Source organism: Ovis aries, chromosome 6 (assembly GCF_016772045.2).
Source record: "Ovis aries strain OAR_USU_Benz2616 breed Rambouillet chromosome 6, ARS-UI_Ramb_v3.0, whole genome shotgun sequence".
In the NCBI taxonomy this organism is placed as follows: Eukaryota; Metazoa; Chordata; class Mammalia; order Artiodactyla; family Bovidae; genus Ovis; species Ovis aries.
This window is the reverse complement of record NC_056059.1, coordinates 77,839,910-77,861,477: the sequence shown is the minus strand read 5'-3', so window position 1 is coordinate 77,861,477 and position 21,568 is coordinate 77,839,910. Positions and strand designations below refer to the sequence as shown.

General features: G+C 35.6%; 1 protein-coding gene across 24 annotated transcripts in view; it reads right to left on the bottom strand.

Moving 5' to 3' along the window:
- ADGRL3 (adhesion G protein-coupled receptor L3) overlaps window positions 1–21,568 on the bottom strand; it is a 941,652-nt gene that overhangs the window by 495,666 nt on the left and 424,418 nt on the right. The gene's annotated exons all lie outside the window — the stretch shown is intronic.

Genomic DNA, 21,568 nt, shown 5'->3' with positions numbered 1-21,568 from the left:
TAATGCAAAGCTATCCTTTTGAATTATCAAGCTTCAACATGAGAGTAACACTAATCATTCTTTTTAAAAATACATATACAAATTGGTGACCTTTAAGTGAAATTATCCACATGGAGGTTGCCTAAAAAATGTATGAAGTATCTGAATAAATGAATTCATATCTACTTGTTATAAGTTTCAACATTTAATAAAATTATATTTAACATTCCTTCCAATTATATTCATGAGGGATAAAATGTCTAAAACTGTGTCAAACTTTACATATCACAATTATCCCAGTCTTTTTCTAAATGTCAAAAACACCAACCTGGCTGGTCAAAATGTTCTTAAGACTAAAAATTATAATTTCAAGATAAACAAGAGTCTACTAAAAAAAATATACAGTTCAAAAGATTTTAAAAGATATGCCAATTTAATTTGAAATGTATATTTATCAGTTATAAGGTGGCTGTGAACAGACGACTCACTGGAAAAGTCCCAGTTGCTAGGAAAGCTAGAGGATAGAAGGAGAAGAGGGTGTAAGAGGCTGAGACAGCTGGATGGCATCACCAATGCAATGGACATGAACTTGGAAAAACTCTGAGAGATGCTGAAGGACAGGGAGGCCTGGTATGCTGCAGTCAATGGGGTTGCAAAGAATTGGACATGACTGGGCAGACTGAACAACAACAAGTCGGCTGCTGGGTGTTACTAAACATAAGACATGGATACTGTTTAAATTCTCCATCCACATGGGTGATTATCTCAGGCCTAGCAATGGTCTTCTACAGATTGGGATTCCAAAAGTCTGGCAAAAAGACCTTCAGAGCGATCATATGAAATCAAGAAAATGACAGACATTTGTACGTGATGGTTAATTGTTTGTGTCAATGTGACTGGGCAAAGGGATGCTCCAGGTAGCTGCTCAAACAGTATTTCTGAGAGTATCTTTAGGGCCTCTCTCGTAAAGATTAACAGACTTTAGCATTTGATTCTGAAGACTAATCACTGTCACCAATTTAAGGTGGGCTGCTGAGGGTCTGAATACAACAAAAATGGAGAAGTATAAACTTTCTCTCTGCATGAGCTGGAATAAGTATCTTACACCCTCTAACATTGGTCACAGGCCCTCAGACACAGGCCAGGACATATATCAATGACCCTCTGATTTTCAGGTTTCCAAGCATGGACTGGAACTGTATCACTGCATTTCCCAGGCTGCCAGATTGCAAACCAGCAAATCATGGGATTTCTCAGCCTTCATAATTGTGTGAGTCAATCCCTCACACAATTAATAGATCTGATCTCTTAATAGACAGATAAACATAGATACAGATAATAGAGATAGACTTGATATAAAGATAATATGGATAATGTGATATGTGAAATATGACAGCTTAGAAATTTCATTCTTCATGAATATAACTGGAAAACAATCTAGAGAGACCTAATGATGTGAGTGTGGCAAAATCCCCAAAGCCAAAAGACAGTATCCATGATTACTAAAACCAAAGTTTACAGAATAATGACAAGATCCGATGGGTAAAACTTCATAGCAGGAGAGAGCAGACAGACAGTTGGTCCAGAGCAAAAGAACTGAGAATCTTCCTAAGTGTTTCCTGCCATTCTGGAAGTTTATAGTTGATAAGAAAATGCACAACCTATGAAAAGTTTAACCAAACCAAAATACAAGGAAAATGGGAAACAAACGCAAAGTGACAAAGCAATAAACATGTCTGGGTGCTTAAGATAGATTTTTTAAGGAAGCAAACATGAGATATCCTTTAAAGATGAAATAATATATGAATATAGGAGAAAAGAGAATATAATATTCCAGGCAGAAGTTAGGAGCAAAGAAAGATATATTCAACATTCTGAGTAATGATCTCAGGAGATGCCTGTACCGCCTTGTACATTACAGCATATTTTCAATAGTCAAAAATTGCAAACAGTATAATTATATTACAATGTACAAAATGATGGATGGATGAAAAGAGCAGATGTGGTATATGTACACAATGGAATATCATTCAGTCAGGTGAAAAAAGGAAATCACATCATTTGCAAAACTGACAGACCTTGAGGACATTATGCTAAGTAAGGAAGGTCAGAAAAGAGAAAGTCAACTACTGTATAATACAGATTAAGGATACACAGAAGAACTATACAAAAAAGATCATAATGACCAAGATAACCACGATGGTGTGAGCACTCACCTAGAGACAGATATCCTGGAATGAGAAGTCAAGTGGTCTGTAGAGGTCGAACAAATCTCGTGGAGGTGATGGAATTCGAGTTAAGCTATTTCAAATTCTAAAACATGATGCTGTGAAAGTGCTGCACTCAATCTGCCAGTAAATTTGGAAAATTTAGCAGTGGCCACAGCACTGGAAAAGGTCAGTTTTCATTTCAATCCCAAAGAAAGGCAAAGCCAAAGAATGTTCAAACTATCACATAATTGTACTCATCTCACACACTAGGCAAAGTAATGTTCATAATTTACAAGTTAGGCTTCAACAGTACATGAACCAAGAACTTCCAGATGTTCAGGCTGGATTCAGAAGGGGCAAAGGAACCATAGATCAAACTGCCAACATTGTTGGATCATTAAAAAAGCAACAGAGTTCCAGAAAAACAACTACTTGTGCTTTATTGACTACACCAAAGCCTTTGACTGTGTAGATCACAACAATCTGTCAAAAATTCTTAAAGAGATGGGAATATCAGACTACCTTACCAGCCTCCTGAGAAATCTGTATGCAGGTCAAGATGCAACAGTTAGAACTGGACATGAACAATGGTCTGGTTCCAAACTGGGAAAGGAATACATCAAGTTGGTATAGTGTCACCCTGCTTATTTAACTGATATGAAGAGTACATCATTCGAAATACTGGGCTGGATGAAGTACAAGCTGGAATGAAAATGGCCAGGAGAAATATCAATAATCTCAGATATGCAAATGACACCACCCTTATGACAGAAAATGAAGAGAAACTAAAGAGCCTCTTGATGCAAGTGAAAGAGAAGAGTGAAAACACGGGCTTAAAGCTCAGCATTCAGCAAACAAAGGTCATGGCATCCGGTGCCATCATTTCATGGCAAACAGATGAGGAGACAATGGAGACAGTGAGAGACTTTATTTTCTTGGGCTCCAAAATCATTGAAGATGGTGACTGCAGCCTTGAAATTAAAAAAAAAAAAAATGTTTCGTCATTGGAAGAAAGCTATGACAAACCTAGACAGTGTATTAAAAAGTACAGACATTACTTTGCTGACAAAGGTCCATATAGTCAAAGCTATGGTTTTTCCAGTAATCATGTATGGATGTAAAAGTTGGACCCTAAAGAAAGCAGAGCTCTGAAAAATTGATGCTTTTGAACTTTGGTGTTGCAGAAGACTCTTGAGTCTCTTGGACTTCAAGAAGATTAAACCAGTCAATCCTAAAGGAAATCAGTACTGAATATTCATTGGAGGGACTGATGCTGAAGCTGAAACTCCAATACTTTGGCCACCTGATGTAAAGAAGTGACCGGTAGGAAAAAACCCTGATGTCGGGAAAGACTGAAGGCAGGAGGAGAAGTGGATGACAGGATGATATGGTTGGAATGCATCACCAACTCAATGGACAGTAATTTGGGTAAGCTATGGGAGTTGGTGATGGACAGGAAAGTCTTGCTTGCTGCAGTCCATGTGGTCACAAAGAGTCAGACACTACTGAGTGACTTAACTGAACTGATATATGGAATCTAAAATGCCAAACTGATAGAAACAGAGAATGGATTAGTGGTCTCTGGGGGCTAGAGTTAAGGAAAGGGAGATATATTTTCAAAGGGTTTAAATTTCTAGTATTTATAAGATGGATAAATTCTGAAAATCTAATGTACAGCATGGTGAGTACAATTAACAGAACTGTATTATATACTTGAAATTTGCTGAGTGTAGACTTTAAATGTTCCCATTACAAAAAACAAATCACAATTATATGAGATGATGAAGGTATTACCTAACTCTATTATGGTAATCACTTCACAAAATACATGTGTATGAAATCAACATATTGTATACCTTAAACAAACATAATGTTATCAACTCTATCTCAAATGTGGGAAAGAGAAGATATATTCACAAGAGGGTCAGTAGATGGCAGAAAGAACTAAAGAGTAGTTAACTCAGAAAGAGTCTTGAAATCAGATTCAGAATATAGTCCAAATCATATAGGATATTAAGAAGAGGTGGCAAGAATACACAGAACTGTACAAAAAAGATGTCAGAACACAGATAATCATGATGGTGTGATCACTCATCTAGAGCCAGACATCCTGGAATGGGAAGTCAAGTGGGCCTTAGGAAGCATCACTAAAAACAAAGCTAGTGGCGGTGATGGAATATCAGTTAAGCTATTTCAAATACTGAAAGATGACACTATGAAAGTGCTGCACTCAATATGCCAGCAATTTTGGAAAACTCAGCAGTGGCCACAGGACTGGAAAAGGTCAGTTTTCATTCCAATCCCAAAGAAAGGCAATGCAAAAGAATGCTCAAACTACTGCACTCATCTCACACACTAGTAAAGTAATGCTTAAAATTCTCCCAGCTAGGCTTCTGCAATATGTGAACCGTGAATTTCCAGATTTTCAAGCTCGTTTTAGAAAAGGTAGAGGAATCAGAGATCAAATTGTCAGCATCTGCTGGATCATGGAAAAAAGCAAGAGAGTTCCAGAAAAACATCTATTTCTGCTTTATTGACTATGCCAAAGCCTTTGACTGTGTGGATCACAATAAACTGTGGAAAATTCTGAAAGAAATGGGAATACCAGACCACCTGACCTGCCTCTTGAAAAACCTGTGTGCAGGTCAGGAAGCAACAATTAGAACTGGACATGGAACAACAGACTGGTTCCAAATAGGAAAAGGAGTACGTCAAGGCTGTATAGTGTCACCTTGCTAATTTAACTTATATGCAGAGTACATCAAGAGAAATGCTGGGCTGGAGGAAGCCCAGCTGGAATCAAGATTGCCGGGAGAAATATCAATAACCTCAGTTATGCAGATGACACCACTCTTATGGCAGAAAGTGAATTAGAACTAAAGAGCCATTTGATGAAAGTGAAAGAGGAGAGTAAAAAGTTGGCTTAAAGCTCAACATTCAGAAAACTAAGATCATGGCATCCGGTCCCATCACTTCATGGCAAATAGATGGAGAAACAGTGGAAACAGTGGCTGACTTTATTTTTCTGAGCTCCAAAATCACTGCAGATGGTGATTGCAGCCATAAAATTAAAAGACGCTTATACCTTGGAAGGAAAGTTATGATCAACCTAGACGGCTTGTCTCTGTTAAGACCAACCTAGACAGCATGTCTTTTTAATAAAAGCAGAGACATTACTTTGCCAGCAAAGGTCCATCTAGTCAAGGCTATGGTTTTTCCAGTGGTCATGTATGGATGTGAGAGTTGGACTGTGAAGTAAGCTGAGCACTGAAGAGATGATGCTTTTGAATTATGGTGTTGGAGAAGACTCTTGTGAGTCCCTTGGACTGCAAGGAGATCATCCTAAAGGAGACCAGTCGTGGGTGTTTATTGGAAGGACTGATGTTGAAGCTGAAGCTCCAATACTTTGGCCACCTAATGCAAAGAGCTGACTCATGGAAAAGACCCTGATGCTGGGAAAGATTGAGGGCAAGAGAAGAAGGGGACGACAGAGGATGAGATGGTTGGATGGCATCACTCACTCGATGGACATGGGTTTGGTTGAACTCCGGGAGTTAGTGATGGACTGGGAGGCCTGGTGTGCTGTGCTTCATGGGGTTGCAAAGAGTCAGACACGACTGAGCAACTTAATTGAACTGATATAGGGTAGTGGAAAATTACAGCCTAAAAGAATAACATAATATTAATTAAATTAATCCTAAAAGCCCTAGCCAAAAGATTATTCAAAAAGAACAGAGTGAAAAATAACAGTCTAGAAATTGATGAAACAAATATTGCAATAAGCTATAAGATCGTATGATGATGGTAAGCTGATATATATCAGGTGCTTTGAAAGTATCATTTTATTTTCTTATGTATCATTGTATTTCAAACTCCAAACTATAAAGCTTGTCAACGTCATCATCCCTATTTGGTGTACACAAAGAAACTATGTGTTAGTTGCTCAGTTATGTCTGACTCTTTGTGACCCCATGGACTGTCGCCCACCAGGCTCCTTTGTCCCTGGGATTCTCCAGGCAAATGGTTTAGTCTAAAATTGCAAGAATGAGAGGATTTAACTAGAAAGTCATATAGGAAAAAAGATGCAATGACTCTCTTCGTATGTTTCACAGAGAAAAAAGGAAGGGGGGATTATGTCAGGAGATACATAAGGCGATGTGACAATATCACACTAGTTATTAATAAAATAAAATTTATGGATTGCCATTTCTTTAGTGAAATTGAGCCTAATGTCTGAATCAAAATGCAAGTTATTATTCCACTTACTGTGTCTGACAGAGCCTTTTTTTAATAGCACAAAATATAACAGTATACTATTATTATTTCAAGAATCTTAAAATTTCTTTCTAACATTCAATACATTTCAATATTATATCACAAAAACTAATATGAAAATTTCCTTTGTGTGAAAATCTACTGTGGTAAGATGGAAAATCACTGATTTTAAAATAAGGCATTAATTTTCAAATGCAATTATATTTTTACTACAGTATATAAATAAATGTTTTTCTTTACTGCAAATCACCAAGTTTAAAATATATGTTTGTCTTGTCATACACCAGAGAAAATCTGCAGTCATACAGATTTTAATAAGAAATATACAGGAAATTTAGAGAAGGATAAATATCAGTTTTGAACAAAGAGTGATGTCACAGGTTAAGACCAAATGATGTTTAATTGTAAAGGGAATTACAATTCACTATTTCTAAACAGTGAATTAACTCTCAAATGCACTGCAAATACCATTCAGAAAGACACAAGGAGCACCTACTCAGATTTTTCCCCTCCTCCAAATTTCCCATAAACACAGTATATTTACTTGAAAGGATAAAGAGCTTTCAGTGGCTTATATGTTTTTGTTTTGTTTTATCCTTAAGGAAAGCAATGCTAAGACATCTCTTTCTAATTCAGCAGCACAAATCTTCAACAGATAAGACCTTGTAATATCCTCTTTGGTAATCTTCAATATCGAAAAACATATAGAACAATATTTATAATTTCTTTATCCACAAGATTTACAACAGCTTTCACATATATAAACTTGCCCGATCAGTGCTGAGCATTAGTGTCTGTGTAATACACCTGAGATTAGAACAAAAAATCTAATCAAGAAGAGCCTGACAATCTACATGTTCATTGGATTTTTACCCCACGTTTCCTACCACCTGTTTACAGAAGCTAACAAATGTTGCAAATAGACAATACTGTTTGCAAAATGAATTATTCTTTATTCCCAGTGAATATTTTATTAACAATTCTTTCAAATGAATACATTTCATTAAGAAGTTGACTAAACACTAAATACTGAATGTAAATCCTAGTTTTAAATACAGTGAAATCAATACTTAGTGGTATCGGTAAATAAGGAATGTACTAACAAAACCTATAAGCCTATGAAAGTTCAGATATTTGCTAAACATGCAAACTGTAGGATTAGGAAGAATAGTAACGTGCTTTTTCGTAAATACTGATGATGATTTCATCTCCAAATTAGGAAAAACAAGGAATCAGAATGTGGAAAAAAAATCTAGCTAAAATGAAACTCTAAATCTTAAGCAAAGCAACATACAAACAAAAATCCCAAGCACACGCTGAATAATTCTGAACATTAGGGAAGATCTTTTGAGTGAAAATGAAATACATGGGGCTGGGTCAGAAGTGAACTTTCACCTCTCCCCAACTTTGAGGCAAAGCCACCAGAAGGATTTTGAATAGATTTTTCTCTTTTCTCTAACAACAATAAATACAACAAAAATATTCTGAAGGCAGAAACTCACCTCACACACTTAAGTTTCAAAATTCTTATGAACTGATTTCAAAAACCACATTTTAAAAAATCACAGGATACAGGTGATAAAGGCTATACCAAAGAATATTGTATATTTGGATAAAAATTGTATATGTATCATGAAATTATATAAGACATGTCCAGCATTCTATTTTATTTGTTCAGCTCAACCTCAAAATACATTATTGAGGTTAATAAAATTTTCCCACCTATAAAAAAAGTTAATACAAAGTATTTATGTATTTTCAGGACCACACAGCAACTTTTTTGAAATAGATTAAAACCAAAGAAATAAAGTTCTAAACATCCACCTTGCTGCTGCTGCTACTTCTAAGTCACTTCAGTCGTGTCCGACTCTGTGCGACCCCATAAATAGCAGCCCACCAGACTCCCCCATCCCTGGGATTCTCCAGGCAAGAACACTGGAGTGGGTTGCCATTTCCTTCTCTAGTGTATGAAAGTGAAAGGTGAAAGTGAAGTCATTCAGTCCCGTCCGACTCTTAGTGACCCATAGACTGCAGCCTACCAGGCTCCTCCACCCATGGGATTTTCCAGGCAAGAGTACTGGAGTGGGGTGCCATTGCCTTCTTTGAGCATCCACCTTGATGGTTCCTCAAATTATTAAACAAGAAAGCTGTGAAATAAAAACTGTCAAGGTGATGGTTGAGAAATACATATTGTGACATGCTTAAAAGATAAATATCAATCAGTGATTAATTTCATCTATTCATTCAACAAAAATAAATTGATCATTAAAGGAAGTGTCCAACACTGTTCCAGGTTGTGGGTATTCAATGGTCAATAAAACACTGATTCATGACCTTATGGAATTTATAACATAAATGGAAGAAAGGAATACACATTAAGAACAATTAAATATGCAAGTGGTTAACTAACCCCCAGATAATCATGAGGACTATGGAAGAAAAAAGAAATGTAAAAAAATGATACTTTGAGAAAACACAGCATAGTTTCACCAACTGAAGCCTGAACAAATGTCTGTCTCTAGTTTATCCAAGGAAGTTGAGAGTGTTTAAAATGATTTTAAGAAGATTGTTTTTAAAGTTACTAAAACTTATAGAGCTCAATGTTATTTAAAATAATTTCATTAAGTCTTGCTCAAGTTCTTATTAGAGGAAGCTTTCAAAAATGTATTGTTATAAACAGACATCGACTTTAATCAATAAGTTGTTGAAGAACAGAGCAAAAAGGATGATTATGTTCATAATTGGCTTTCTGTGATTCATGCCAAAAAAATGAAGGGATAAACTGCAATATTGATCCCACTTCAATCAAACCATGTCATTTTACAAGTATGTTTAAACAAACTTGATAGAAATACTGACATTTGTAAACAAATGATTTTCAGATCTTTGATTTAATTTGCAAAGAATATAATACCTAATAATACTAGATCTCAATGCCTAGTACTATGCCTTAGCACATATTACTGAATAAGTGTCTTTCTATTGCTGATTTTCTGCACTAATGAACAACTGTTATTTTGGTCCTACAGCTTTGCTCAGATGACCTATAAATCTTATTTCAGAAATATACTAAGAATTTGTCACAGAAACCCTGAACTTTTGGCAAAAAATGATCATTTACATAAAGATGCCTGGAGATTCGAATTGTCAAAGGCATTTCTTTATTTCAATGGTCTCAAAGAAGAGGTCATATCACAGAACGGGGCCTTGAGAACACACGCAATTTTCACATATGTAATAATCTTTGCCATATTTAATTTCACATGACCCAAATTAATGCAGTGTTATTTAGGAGGGAAATTGTGAAATAAGTGACATTTTTATAAATGATAAGTTGCTGATATGTTATTTAATTTGTAGTATTTTGAGATACTACATTGCCATGAATATCATGTCACATGCTTTTGGTTTTCTAAGATAGGGAAATGTATTTTTAAAAGTATAACTAAAAAGGGATTCATCTGTAGTCCCTTAGATAATTCACAGTCTCATAAATTGTTCTTTTTGAAAACATAAGCATTTAAATCACATTTGTTTTCTCACATTACAATATTTGGATAAACGAATTTTAACTATTAAGTCTAAGGACAAACTGGGCTATAAATTGGTCTACAAGATAAAACAGAAGACCAAGTGAGGCTGAATTAAAAGTGGTCTTCACTGAAGCAAAAAAGTAACACAAGTAAGAATGACTGCACAGATAGTATTCATGAAGAGCCGAAGTATCTTTTCTTCAATATTTGTGGTCCCCTGATCAGTTACTGTAGAGAAAATATAAGCCTACTGGAATAATATTTGCACTTTTTAAAAAGTGGTGAATTGCATAATTATAGTGTTTTCTATGGTTTACGGGTCTGTTTACCATAACACTAAATCGATTAAAGCAAGTTTTGCCAAGAAAAAGGATTTAAAACAAGCCAAAAAATTTTTTGAAAACTCTCTAACAAATATTATTAAAATATTCAAAAACACTCAAACTCTTCACTTGGGAAACATCATCTGATGTGAACATCTTATTATTATTTGTAAGCTAATACAATTTATTTATCTATCTACTCAGCCATTAATTCAACAAACAGCTGTTGATTTTTATTACATGCCAAGAAATAAGCTTTATTCTCTGCGAGATGAATATGAGTGTAATGAATATAAATGTCATGTTTCCTATCCAAAGCTATCTATTCATGAACAACCTTCTCAAACTTTTCAAGTAGTAGTCTTCTTCTGTATTAAATGAGGATAATAATTTGAATCTCCTTCATAGGAATTAAGTCAATTGTCAAGCATAGTGCCAGGAACATAATAAGGGCTTGATCAAAGTTATACATCTAGTAAATTTCAATACTGACTGAGTTTTAAGTGGATCTGAGAATTATACGCAAAATAATTCCTAGTAGATTAGATGGTATGAATAAAGCTGTAGAGCATCATCTTGGGGCCTGGGAGGTTTACACAGGCATCCAGTAAAACAGCTACCTGCTTCCATGCTGTCCCAAACTCTCACACTCCTCTTATCTGAGCCCACTAATTGCCTTGATGTCTACTATTTAGTACCTTATGTTTGTGGTCTCCACTTCAGTATAAATACCCTTTGGTTTTCACGCTTTTTTTTTTTTTAGATCATACTTATGTCCTTTTCTGTGTTTCCACTGTTTAATGATGGCTTTTGAGATAACCTTGATTTCAGAACCACTTTGATCAACCCTCTTCCATAATCCAGAGCCATAGCCTGTAGCCTCAGCAATTTCCATTACCACCCACTTCTCCAGTTGATTTAAATTGAAATTAACACAGAAATTAATTTAGGACATGGCACGAGGTCTACTTTTGCTATAGTTACAGGTATAAGGAAAGAAATAATACATGCTATTAGTGAAAATATATAATAATTTATGTTAAAGAGAGGTCTGGGTTTGATCTTTACTTCATTTAACAAATAATTACTGAGTTCCTACACACCGTCCAAAAAGCTGAAGCATAGCAGTAAACTAACAGAAAAAAAAAAAAAAAACTCTAACCTCATGGAGCCTAACTTCTGATTGGGAGAGATAGAATATGAACCATAAATTTATGTTGCATCCATTAATGGTAAGTATAATGGCAAAAAATGTAACAGACTGCAGTGTTTGATCCTGGCATTAATCTTTCTGATTACAGTGCAAGTGTCTGATGCTAAACTTTTGATTTTGAGGTGCCCATTTCAAAAGACAATCATCTTCAGTAAACATATTCCCCAGGTGTGTGACACAATCAGATAAGGAACCAGGCCACCCCCATCCATTAAGATCCCTCTTTTAGAAAACCCTTGGTAATCTAGAAAACCAACTGCTTGAGTGACCCTGCATCTCCCTTCCTGGACCCTAATTCCCACTTTTATAGTTCAACTTAGCCAATAAAGTGAACCCAGGGATACTAATAAAGGCTGAACCCCAGGTCCATGTTTGCCCTCTGTATCCTATAACCTTCCTGTGTGGCTCCTGCATGGGTGTGTGCCCTGGAGGACCTCTGAGCAATAAATTTTGTTCTTCAGAGTCCCTTGATGTTTTTGCTGAGTTTATTCCTCAGATAATAGAGAGAAGCACAAGGCCCTTCCAGCCATGAAAATGGCCCGGGGGCAGAAATGTCTGTGGGGCTAACTATAAATTACACATGTTCAAGTGAATGTCTCTGATATTCCTAGTTGAGAGCATGACCATCAGTAGGCTTGAACCCAGGGATCACAGACTCTGAGGGACAAGGAGGTGTTTCAGATGTGAGGCATTGAGATCACTGCATGAAGTCTCAATTTGGTCATAATTGCACATTAAGAAAAATAATCTGCTTGAGATGAGCAAGACAGATTTGAGAGAATTTACAGTGAAAAATGGTAAAACAAACAAAAAACAAGATGCTAACTGTAATCATCCAGATAAGAAGAAATGACAATGATAATAAAGAAAAACAGAGCCTTGCAGGAAAAAAATCTATTTCTGCTTTATTGACTATGCCAAAGTCTTTGACTGTGTGGATCACAATAAACTGTGGATAATACTGAAAGAGATGTGAATACCAGACCACCTGACCTGCCTCTTGAGAAACCTATATGCAGGCCAGGAAGCAACAGTTAGAACTGGACATGGAACAACAGACTGGTTCCAAATAGGAAAAGGAGTACGTCAAGGCTGTAGATTGTCACCTTGCTTATTTAACTTCTATGCAGAGTACATCATGAGAAATGCTGGGCTGGGAGAAGCACAAGCTAGAATAAAGATTGTTGGGAGAAACATCAATAACCTCAGATATGTAGATGACACCACCCTTATGGCAGAAAGTGAAGAGGAACTAAAGAGCCTTTTGATGAAAGTTAAAGAGGAGAGTGAAAAAGTTGGCTTAAAGCTCAACATTCAGAAAACGAAGATCATGGCATCTGGTCCCATCACTTCATGGCAAATAGATGGGGAAACAGGGGAAACAGTGTCAGATTTTATTTTGTGAGGCTCCAAAATCACTGGTGATTGCAGCCATGAAATTAAAAGATGCTTACTCTTTGGAAGGAAAGTTATGACCAACCTAGATAGCATATTGAAAAGCAGAGACATTACTTTGCCAACAAAGGTCCATCTATTCAAGGCTATGGTTTTCCCAGTGGTCATGTATGGATGTGAGAGTTGGACTGTGAAGAAGGCTGAGTGCCAAAGAATTGATGCTTTTGAACTGTGGTGTTGGAGAAGATTCTTGAGAGTCCCTTGGACTGCAAAGAGATCCAACCAGTCCATTCTGAAGGAGATCAGTCCTGGGTGTTCATTGGAAGGACTGATGCTAAAGCTGAAACTCCGGTACTTTGGCCACTTCATGCACAGAGTTGACTCATTGGAAAAGACTCTGAAGCTGGGAGGGATTAGGGGCTGGAGGAGAAGGGGAGGCAGAGGATGAGATGGCTGGATGGCATCACCAACTAGACTGACATGAGTTTGGGTGAACTCTGGGAGTTGGTGATAGACAGGGAGGCCTGACGTGCTGTGATTCATGGGGTGGCAAAGAGTTGGACATGACTTAGCGACTGAACTGAACTGATTGACTTTCAATAGTGAGAAGAAAGGGTAGGAATAGCAGAGAATGGGAAACTCAGGAGTTTTCAAAATGCTGGGAAAGGAGACAAAGATAAGTTCACTTTAAGTTTTTATATACATAAAGACTCAGTAACTATTTAGCACTTAAACTTCAAGTGCTTGTGTAAATCAATCTTGGGCAACATGTGATAATCACCTGAATTAAAAATAATACATGAAGTACAACAGTTGTAAAAAGTTGCCATTAAAAATGTGATGCAAATGTTCATAGCAGCAATAGTCATAGCCAAAAATGAAAACAAAACAAATGTTCACCAACTGATGAATGATAAACAAAATGCCGAATATCCTCCAGCAATAACTAGGAATGAAGTGACAAAAACTTTTACAACTTGATATATGTAGTTATTGCACATCATAATGATTGTATTAAATGCCATATAAGTGTTCAGTTTTAAATGGCTGACTTTATGTGACTTTCACCTCAGTAGAAAAATAAAAATAAAAAATTAAAGTACCGATACATGCTATAACTTATACGAACTTTGGAAACACTGTGCCAAGTAAAAGAAGCCAGTTTGTAAGATATAATATATTCTATTATTTTATCTATATTAAATATACAGACAGTCACATCCATAGAGACAGAAAGTAGATTAGTGGTTGCTTAGCACTTGGGAATTTGATAAAAAAAATGGTGAGTGACTGCTAATAGCTATAGATTTTCTATCGTGGTGATGGAAATATTCTAAATTCTGTGTGATGACACTTGCTTAATTCTGTGAACATATGAAAAATCACTGAATTGTGTAGAATTGTGTATTTTATGAGGACAGATTTTACTGCATGTGAACTACTTTTAAATAAAGCTATTTTTTTCAGTTGCCAAGGAAAACAATCTATACAGGGAGGTATTTCTGAAACTTTTTTGACCATGACTCTCTAGAAATAAATACATTTTTACTTAACCCGATACAAAGTTCTCTCTCTCTCTCTCATACACACACACACACACACACACACACACACATATACAGTGGAAAGAAGCCTCTCCAACTAATACTGATGCTCACTATATGAGGTTTATTCTATTGTTGTACATTAAAATAATTCTAATCTCAACCCTTTAGATTGACTTTCTAAATCAATCATCAATCATAATCTACAGATTAAAACAACAACAACAACAACACAATTCTAGAAAAGATAAGAAAGCTGAGAGTTATCCTCAGAAGTAGATTTATTTGGAGGAGAAGGGGTAAAAATAGAAGAAGGAATTGTGAAGGGAAAAGAGAGTTAAAGAAGCAAGAGGAGAACCATGGTTATACTTTACAAAATCAGATGGAGTGAAGGGGATCATAAAAGAACTAGCAATTAATATGAAGTAATGTAGAATTTTCACTGATGATGAAGAGTGAAAAAGACCTATAACTTAGTGCTACAGGCTAAATATCTCCTTTCCCCTCAAATCCATATGTTGGAATCTAATTCCAAATATGATAGTATTTGCAGGTGGGAAGTCTTTGGGAGGTGATTAAATCATTAGGGCAAAGCGTTCACACATGGGATTAGTTCCCTAATAAAGATTCCAGAGATGATTTTTCCACCTATACCACTAACACCATGAGACAATACAGCAAAAAGATGGCCATCTATGAATCAGAAAGCAGGTCCTCATCAAACAACAAACTTGTCACCACCTTGATTTTAGACTCTCTACTCGGCAGAACTATGAGAAACAAACTTCTGTTGTTTATAAATCACCCCATCCATGGTATATAACTGCTATAGCAATCCAAATGGACTAAGACATTTAGTTGATAGATTTGCATTAATATATTACAGTGGCAGCATTACAGTGGGACTAATATGAACTCTGGAAAAATTCTTTTTTACCGAGTCCTGACTTATCACTTGTTCAGTTTATAACCATTGTATAATTTCTCAATTCCTCAGAGCTTCAGCTATGACTGTGAACAATTATTTCAGAATTCCTTTCTTCTACTGCTTCCACGTAACAAGAATTAATTTTATAGTATAGTTAAAAGAATGAAAAACAGGAATTTAAACCCACAAAAGATAAAGAATATATTTAGTTTCAAATTATTAGTATGATTTGATGGAAAAGTAGCAGCAGAAAATAGGTTGAAGGGTATTGTAGACAGATTTTAGAAATTATAATTGCTACTATTTTGTTTTCTTTGCTTATTTGCTGGAGAATTCTTAAAGTGTTTATAAATATTTCGTATGGGGCCATGCAAAAAGATTCAAAATGAAAGGAGATAAGTCTACATATTGATAGGAAAGGAAGTTTTCAAACAAAATCAGATCATATACTAATATAATTAGGTGGATTAGAAGATAAATGGAAACTGAATGAGGAAGAATATAAGGCACCATAATAAGAAAAATAACAACAAAACAAATTAATTATTAGACTTAATTTACTTACTGCCTTGAAAAGAATGGTGTATGGGAATCATCAGTTTATTCAACAGAGATTTCAGACGGAGCTAAGGACTGTCAATCTACTTGGATAATTAGAAGGTAGAAGAACATAGGGTCTTGTCCTTAAATTTTAATATACTTTTCTTCCTAATGACTGGTTATTGATACCAGTGGTAGTACAAAGTGAGCTGTGACTTCAATAGTGTGAAGACTGCAGATTCTCTGCCTGTTTTCCCTACCTATGTATATATTTGCTTAACTATTTTTAGCACTTACCTATAGGGGTCTTTGGAGAAAGGGTTGATGAAGATCAGAGTAGGTTACCTAGTGGCCCCTAAAACATCCCATGACATTGATATTGCTTGAACTGATTTTGAAATGAGTGCACTAGTTAAACATGCATTTTAGTATTTACTCTGTCACTGAATTAACTGTATGATTTTGACTAATTATTCAACTTCTCTGAGCCTTAGTTCCCTCATTTGGAAAATTACAAAGCTGATGAACTCAAAGGTCATTGAAAGTTGTAAAATTTGTTGGATTTTTATTCTATAATTTTTGGTTTCTTGCCGGACGTTTTCAATTAATTGCCTAGCATATGACAAGCTGCTTCTCTGCTTCAGGAATCTATTTCCTTCTCATTAAACATGGTAAATAAATGATTAAGAATGTTGTCCAAGCTTAGAGTTCAAGTAGAATAGGTGACGGATAAAATTCAGGCAGTTCCATATTCTACGAGTTAAAATGTCATATTTCTGTTGAGCAAATACATCATATTTACTCATATAAAGAACTCATTTCTTTAATAAAAATGAGCACACGTGTATTACTAATGATAGTAAAATTATACAATTTTATACTAAATTATTTTTAAAATATCCTTTAAGAACAAAAATTTCTTGCATAAAGTATCAAAACTGCATTTATAAATAATATTTAATTTTATTTATTAACCATATATGTCTTACCATCATCAGACACAATAAAACTATTGAGTCTATGCCAAAACACATTTTGTTAAATTTCTTTTAACAGATATTAAGAGAAATTGTTCATATTAAAAAACAACAACAACAACAACAACAACTTTAAATAGCAGATCCAGCCCTACTAGGAAAAAAAGCTGCAGATGTTTTTCTGAAATGCGAATTTTCCTTCCTGTTACACATATTGAAGGAAAATTTCTATGTTGAAATCCTAACCCTCAGCATCTCAGAATGTGACCGTATTTGGAGATAGGATCTTTACAAATATAATCAAGTTAAAATGAAGCTACTAGGATAGAGTGAAATCAGATATGACTGATGTCCCTAGAAGAGAAAATGTGGACATAGAGACAAAACATAGAGGGGAGATTCCGTGAAGAGACACAGAGAGAAGAAAACCATCAATAGGTTAAAGAGAGGCCTGGGACAGGTCCTTCCCTCACAGAACTTAGAGGAAAAGAATTTTGGGGATACCTTGTTCCCAGATTTGTGGTCTCCAGAACTGAAGAGAAAATAACTTTCTGTTGTTCAAGCCACTATGTGATACTTTATTACAGCAGCCCAGGCAAATTAATTGGAAGGACTGATGCTGAAGCTGAAACTGCAACACTTTAGCCCCATGATGCAAAGAACTGACTCATCTGAAAAGACCCCGATGCTGGGAAAGATTGAAGGCAGGAGGAGAAGGGGACAACAGAGGATGACATGGTCGGATTTCATCACTGACAAATGGAGATGAGTTTGAGTAGACTCCGGGAGTTGGTGATGGACAGGGAGGCCTGCCGTGCTGTGATCCATGGGGTTGCGAAGAGTAGGACACAACTGAGCGACTAACTGAACTAAAGTGATCATCAAGAGTGCCAAAATAATATGTGATTAAATATAAATTATAAGTCTTTACTCAGAACACTAAGAGTTAGGGTCATCTTATGAGTAATAAATAAATTCTCAAGATGGTAGGCCTGAGCTTAGAATTAATAAACCACAGGATAGATGAAATGACAAGATAAAAGCAAACATTATGATATATAACGAAAAATAATTTCTAAAGTCAATCTTACTGAGAAGTAAACTAATAATTCTTATTTATTTGGTAGATTTATGAGATTTGTAGACTGTAATTTATAATTTCCATAAAGTGGAAATGGAACAATTGTTAATATGTTCAGTAATAGAAAGAAACATGCAGAGAATATCACCTTTCTGTATAAGAAATTAACTAATAACTATTTAGAATAAGGCTATGAAAATTTCAGGCATTCAAAAATCTAACCATTTCTTTGAATCATCTGTTTAAAAAAAAGAAAGCAGTAAATTACTTGATTTTCTTTCTGAAGAAAATATGTATCAAGAAATCTAATGTACCTAGAGGTAAATGAGATTATAAATGAGATATATGTTAAAAATAATTAAATATTGATAATTAAAATATCTATCTCATCCAGAACATGTATTCTTTTCTTGACATTTTTCTCAGTAAGAATAATGGCAACAAAATATGTTCTTTTAAAATTATTTTTAAATCACATTGTTAAATAAGACAAGCAGAATTATATTTTTCTTTTATCTACTGCCAAAGAAGGTATTCAATATGGAGCACTGCATGCCAATAGAAATGAGTCTTGAATGGCAGAATTAATTCTCCCTGGATGGGAAAAAAAAATTTGATATAAAACCTTAGAATGTATGTACTGATCAGCATTATTAATAAAGCATACTATATTCCTTAAGTACCTTGAAAGTTAAAATAAAAGGTGCCACATTCATTTATCTATATGGTACTGTATCTTTCTCAATTTTTTTAAACTTATTAGCAACACAAGTTATCATGACACTTCATCTAAAAGAAAACTGCTGCAACCATAAATAAATCAGAGTCTGTATTTTAGTGACAATGAAAACAAAACTATGACTGGAGAACAAATAGGCATATCTGTTTTCCCACTGTCTTATTGTCACAGTAAAAGAGATCCATGGATAGCAAGTCAAAGTGTGGAGGCCATGTGAAATCAGCCAGATGAAGATAAAAGATTTATTTAGGTTCTGATGAAGGGGTAGATTACTAATTAGGAGATTAGTAGATTAATCTCCTAAAGATTACTTTCTTTAAAGTAAGGTTTAAAAAAACAAGGGAAATGCAGTGGGATCCAAAATATTGAACATATTTGGTAGGACTGGTTTTCTCAATCCCTACACACTTAGTGACATCTAAAGGTAGGTATCCACCATAATCATTTTACGTGCTCAGAATATCACACCATTTCCCAAAAGAGAAAGCTAACTATCACAACAATTTCAGGATATTTAGAGTCTCCTGGGTATTAAGAGTCTTCAGGATATTTAGAGTCTCCTGGTCAGTTAAAGGTCAAACATAGTTTACCATTGAAAATGAAAGTGAAAGTGAAGTCACTCAGTTGTGTCCGACTCTTTGCGACCCCATGGACTATAGCCTACCAGGCTTCTCCGTCCATGGGATTTTCCAGGCAAGAGTACTGGAGTGGGTTGCCATTTCCTTCTCCAGAGGATCTTCCCGACCCAGGGATTGAACCTGGGTCTCCATTAGTTTTTATCAGTTTTACTTTGAAATGTAGGGAAATGACATTATATTACTGTAATTTCTGGATACATAAAAGATACCTTATTAACTATTGTAGTTAGCATGCATTGTTTCATAAAACAACCATTTATTGTATATCATAAGTTAATCACTGTGCTAGGCATAATAGATTTAAAACAACAGAAAGACACATTGAGCATTCTTCCCCAGTTCATGCTTTTATTTTGCTTCAGGCAAGTAATCAATAACAATATAACAGGCTAAGTGTCATAACAGACTGTGGAAGGCAAGCCATGGGAGCAGAGAGAGGGCTCTCTAATCTTCCCTGTCCAGGGAAGAAGTAATAGCACAGGAAGATATAATGAGTCTTGAAGCTGAATCTTGAAAGATAATTAGGAGTTTGTCATGTGAATCAGAGGGGTATGGTTAAGGATCAAAGAGAGAGAAGAGAATGCTATACAGACAGAATAGGCATGAATGAATACAGCACTCGCAAAGGGTCACACATACATCGCATATCATATTCAGTTCCACAATTCCATCAAAGCTCATTTTTGTTCTATAAAACTAGAATAAACATAACATAATTATGATTATGTGTAACTATCCCATTATTTTCTCTTTAGGTCAGTGGACTATATACCCTAATACGGACATAAGCAAATAAGGAAGAGAGACACAAATATTTTACTCATGCTTTTCTTGTTTCCAACATTTTTAGTCACACTTTCATCCCCTTATGGTACTGCCAAAAAAAAGTAACACATAACAAATATGTCCACACATTGAGTACAAAATATTACAAGGCATGAACATTTGCGCTGGAAAAACCTACTGCCAGTGTGTCAGATGCACTGACTATTAGTAGACAAGAAAGAGCCAAATTCAGCCTAATAACACTAAATGCCATGCTGGGTGTAAGCCAAGGTTTTATTTTTAAACTTTTTCATTGTCAAATTTTTATGTAAGTATTCAGCTAGGCCATAAACAAAAGCAGCTTATATTGGCAAAGGGAGAACAACTTACAGAAGACTTTCAAGTCTCCACCCAAAAATTAAAGGGAATTAAACCAGTTGTACTGACTGTCTCATGTTTCTACAGATAGATTATTTTAATTCTTAATCAAAAAATAAAATATGGAATTTATATATGGAGCAAGTACCAATGGTTAGGGATGATGGTGGTGGTGGCAATTATAAGAAGCTACAGAGAGTTTATGTTGTGCAAAAGACAGCATTAAATGGATTGTGCAACCTGTCTCATTCATGCCATGTATAGCACAATATGTCATGATAATAATCCCGAAGTATGATGAAGCAGTTATCCTGCACCAGGACTTGTGCTAACCATTAATCTCACTTAATTTGCAATATTATTATTATGTACACATGGTATGCTCCTTTGGAGAAGGCTATGGCACCCCACTTCAGTACTCTTCACTGGAAAATCCCATGGACGGAGCAGCCTGGTAGGCTGCAGTCCATGGGGTCGCTAAGGGTCGGACACGACTGAGCAACTTCACTTTCACTTTTCACTTTCATGCATCGGAGAAGGAAATGGCAACCCACTCCAGTGTTCTTGCCTGAAGAATCCCAGGGACGGGGAAACGTGGTGGGCTGCCGTCTATGGGGTCGCACAGAGTCGGACATAATTGAACTGACTTAGCAGCAGCAGCAGTACGCTCCTTTAACGCTTATGATAACCTGAGGGGTATTAGAGTCTGCCTTTCCCAATGAGAAGAGAAGAAAGTTCAAGTCCACTCAGAAAGTTCAAGTACATCCACCACTGTTCAAGGCACTTTGAAACTTTATAACACACTTGAATATGTCAAATACTTCCTTCAGGACCTAGAAATAGTATCTATTTCAGTGAGAACCTTAATATGATGCATTTTTTAAATAAAAAGTTTATGTTGGAAGAATTTTGAGATTTTTTGAAAAACAACTGGATAATAACAATAATTCCTCCAAGCAATTTTATACACAGTGAATCTATGCAGATAGATAGGTACCTAGGGAAAAAGGAGACTTCTATCTTATCTCTGGTACTGGTAAAAGACAGTAG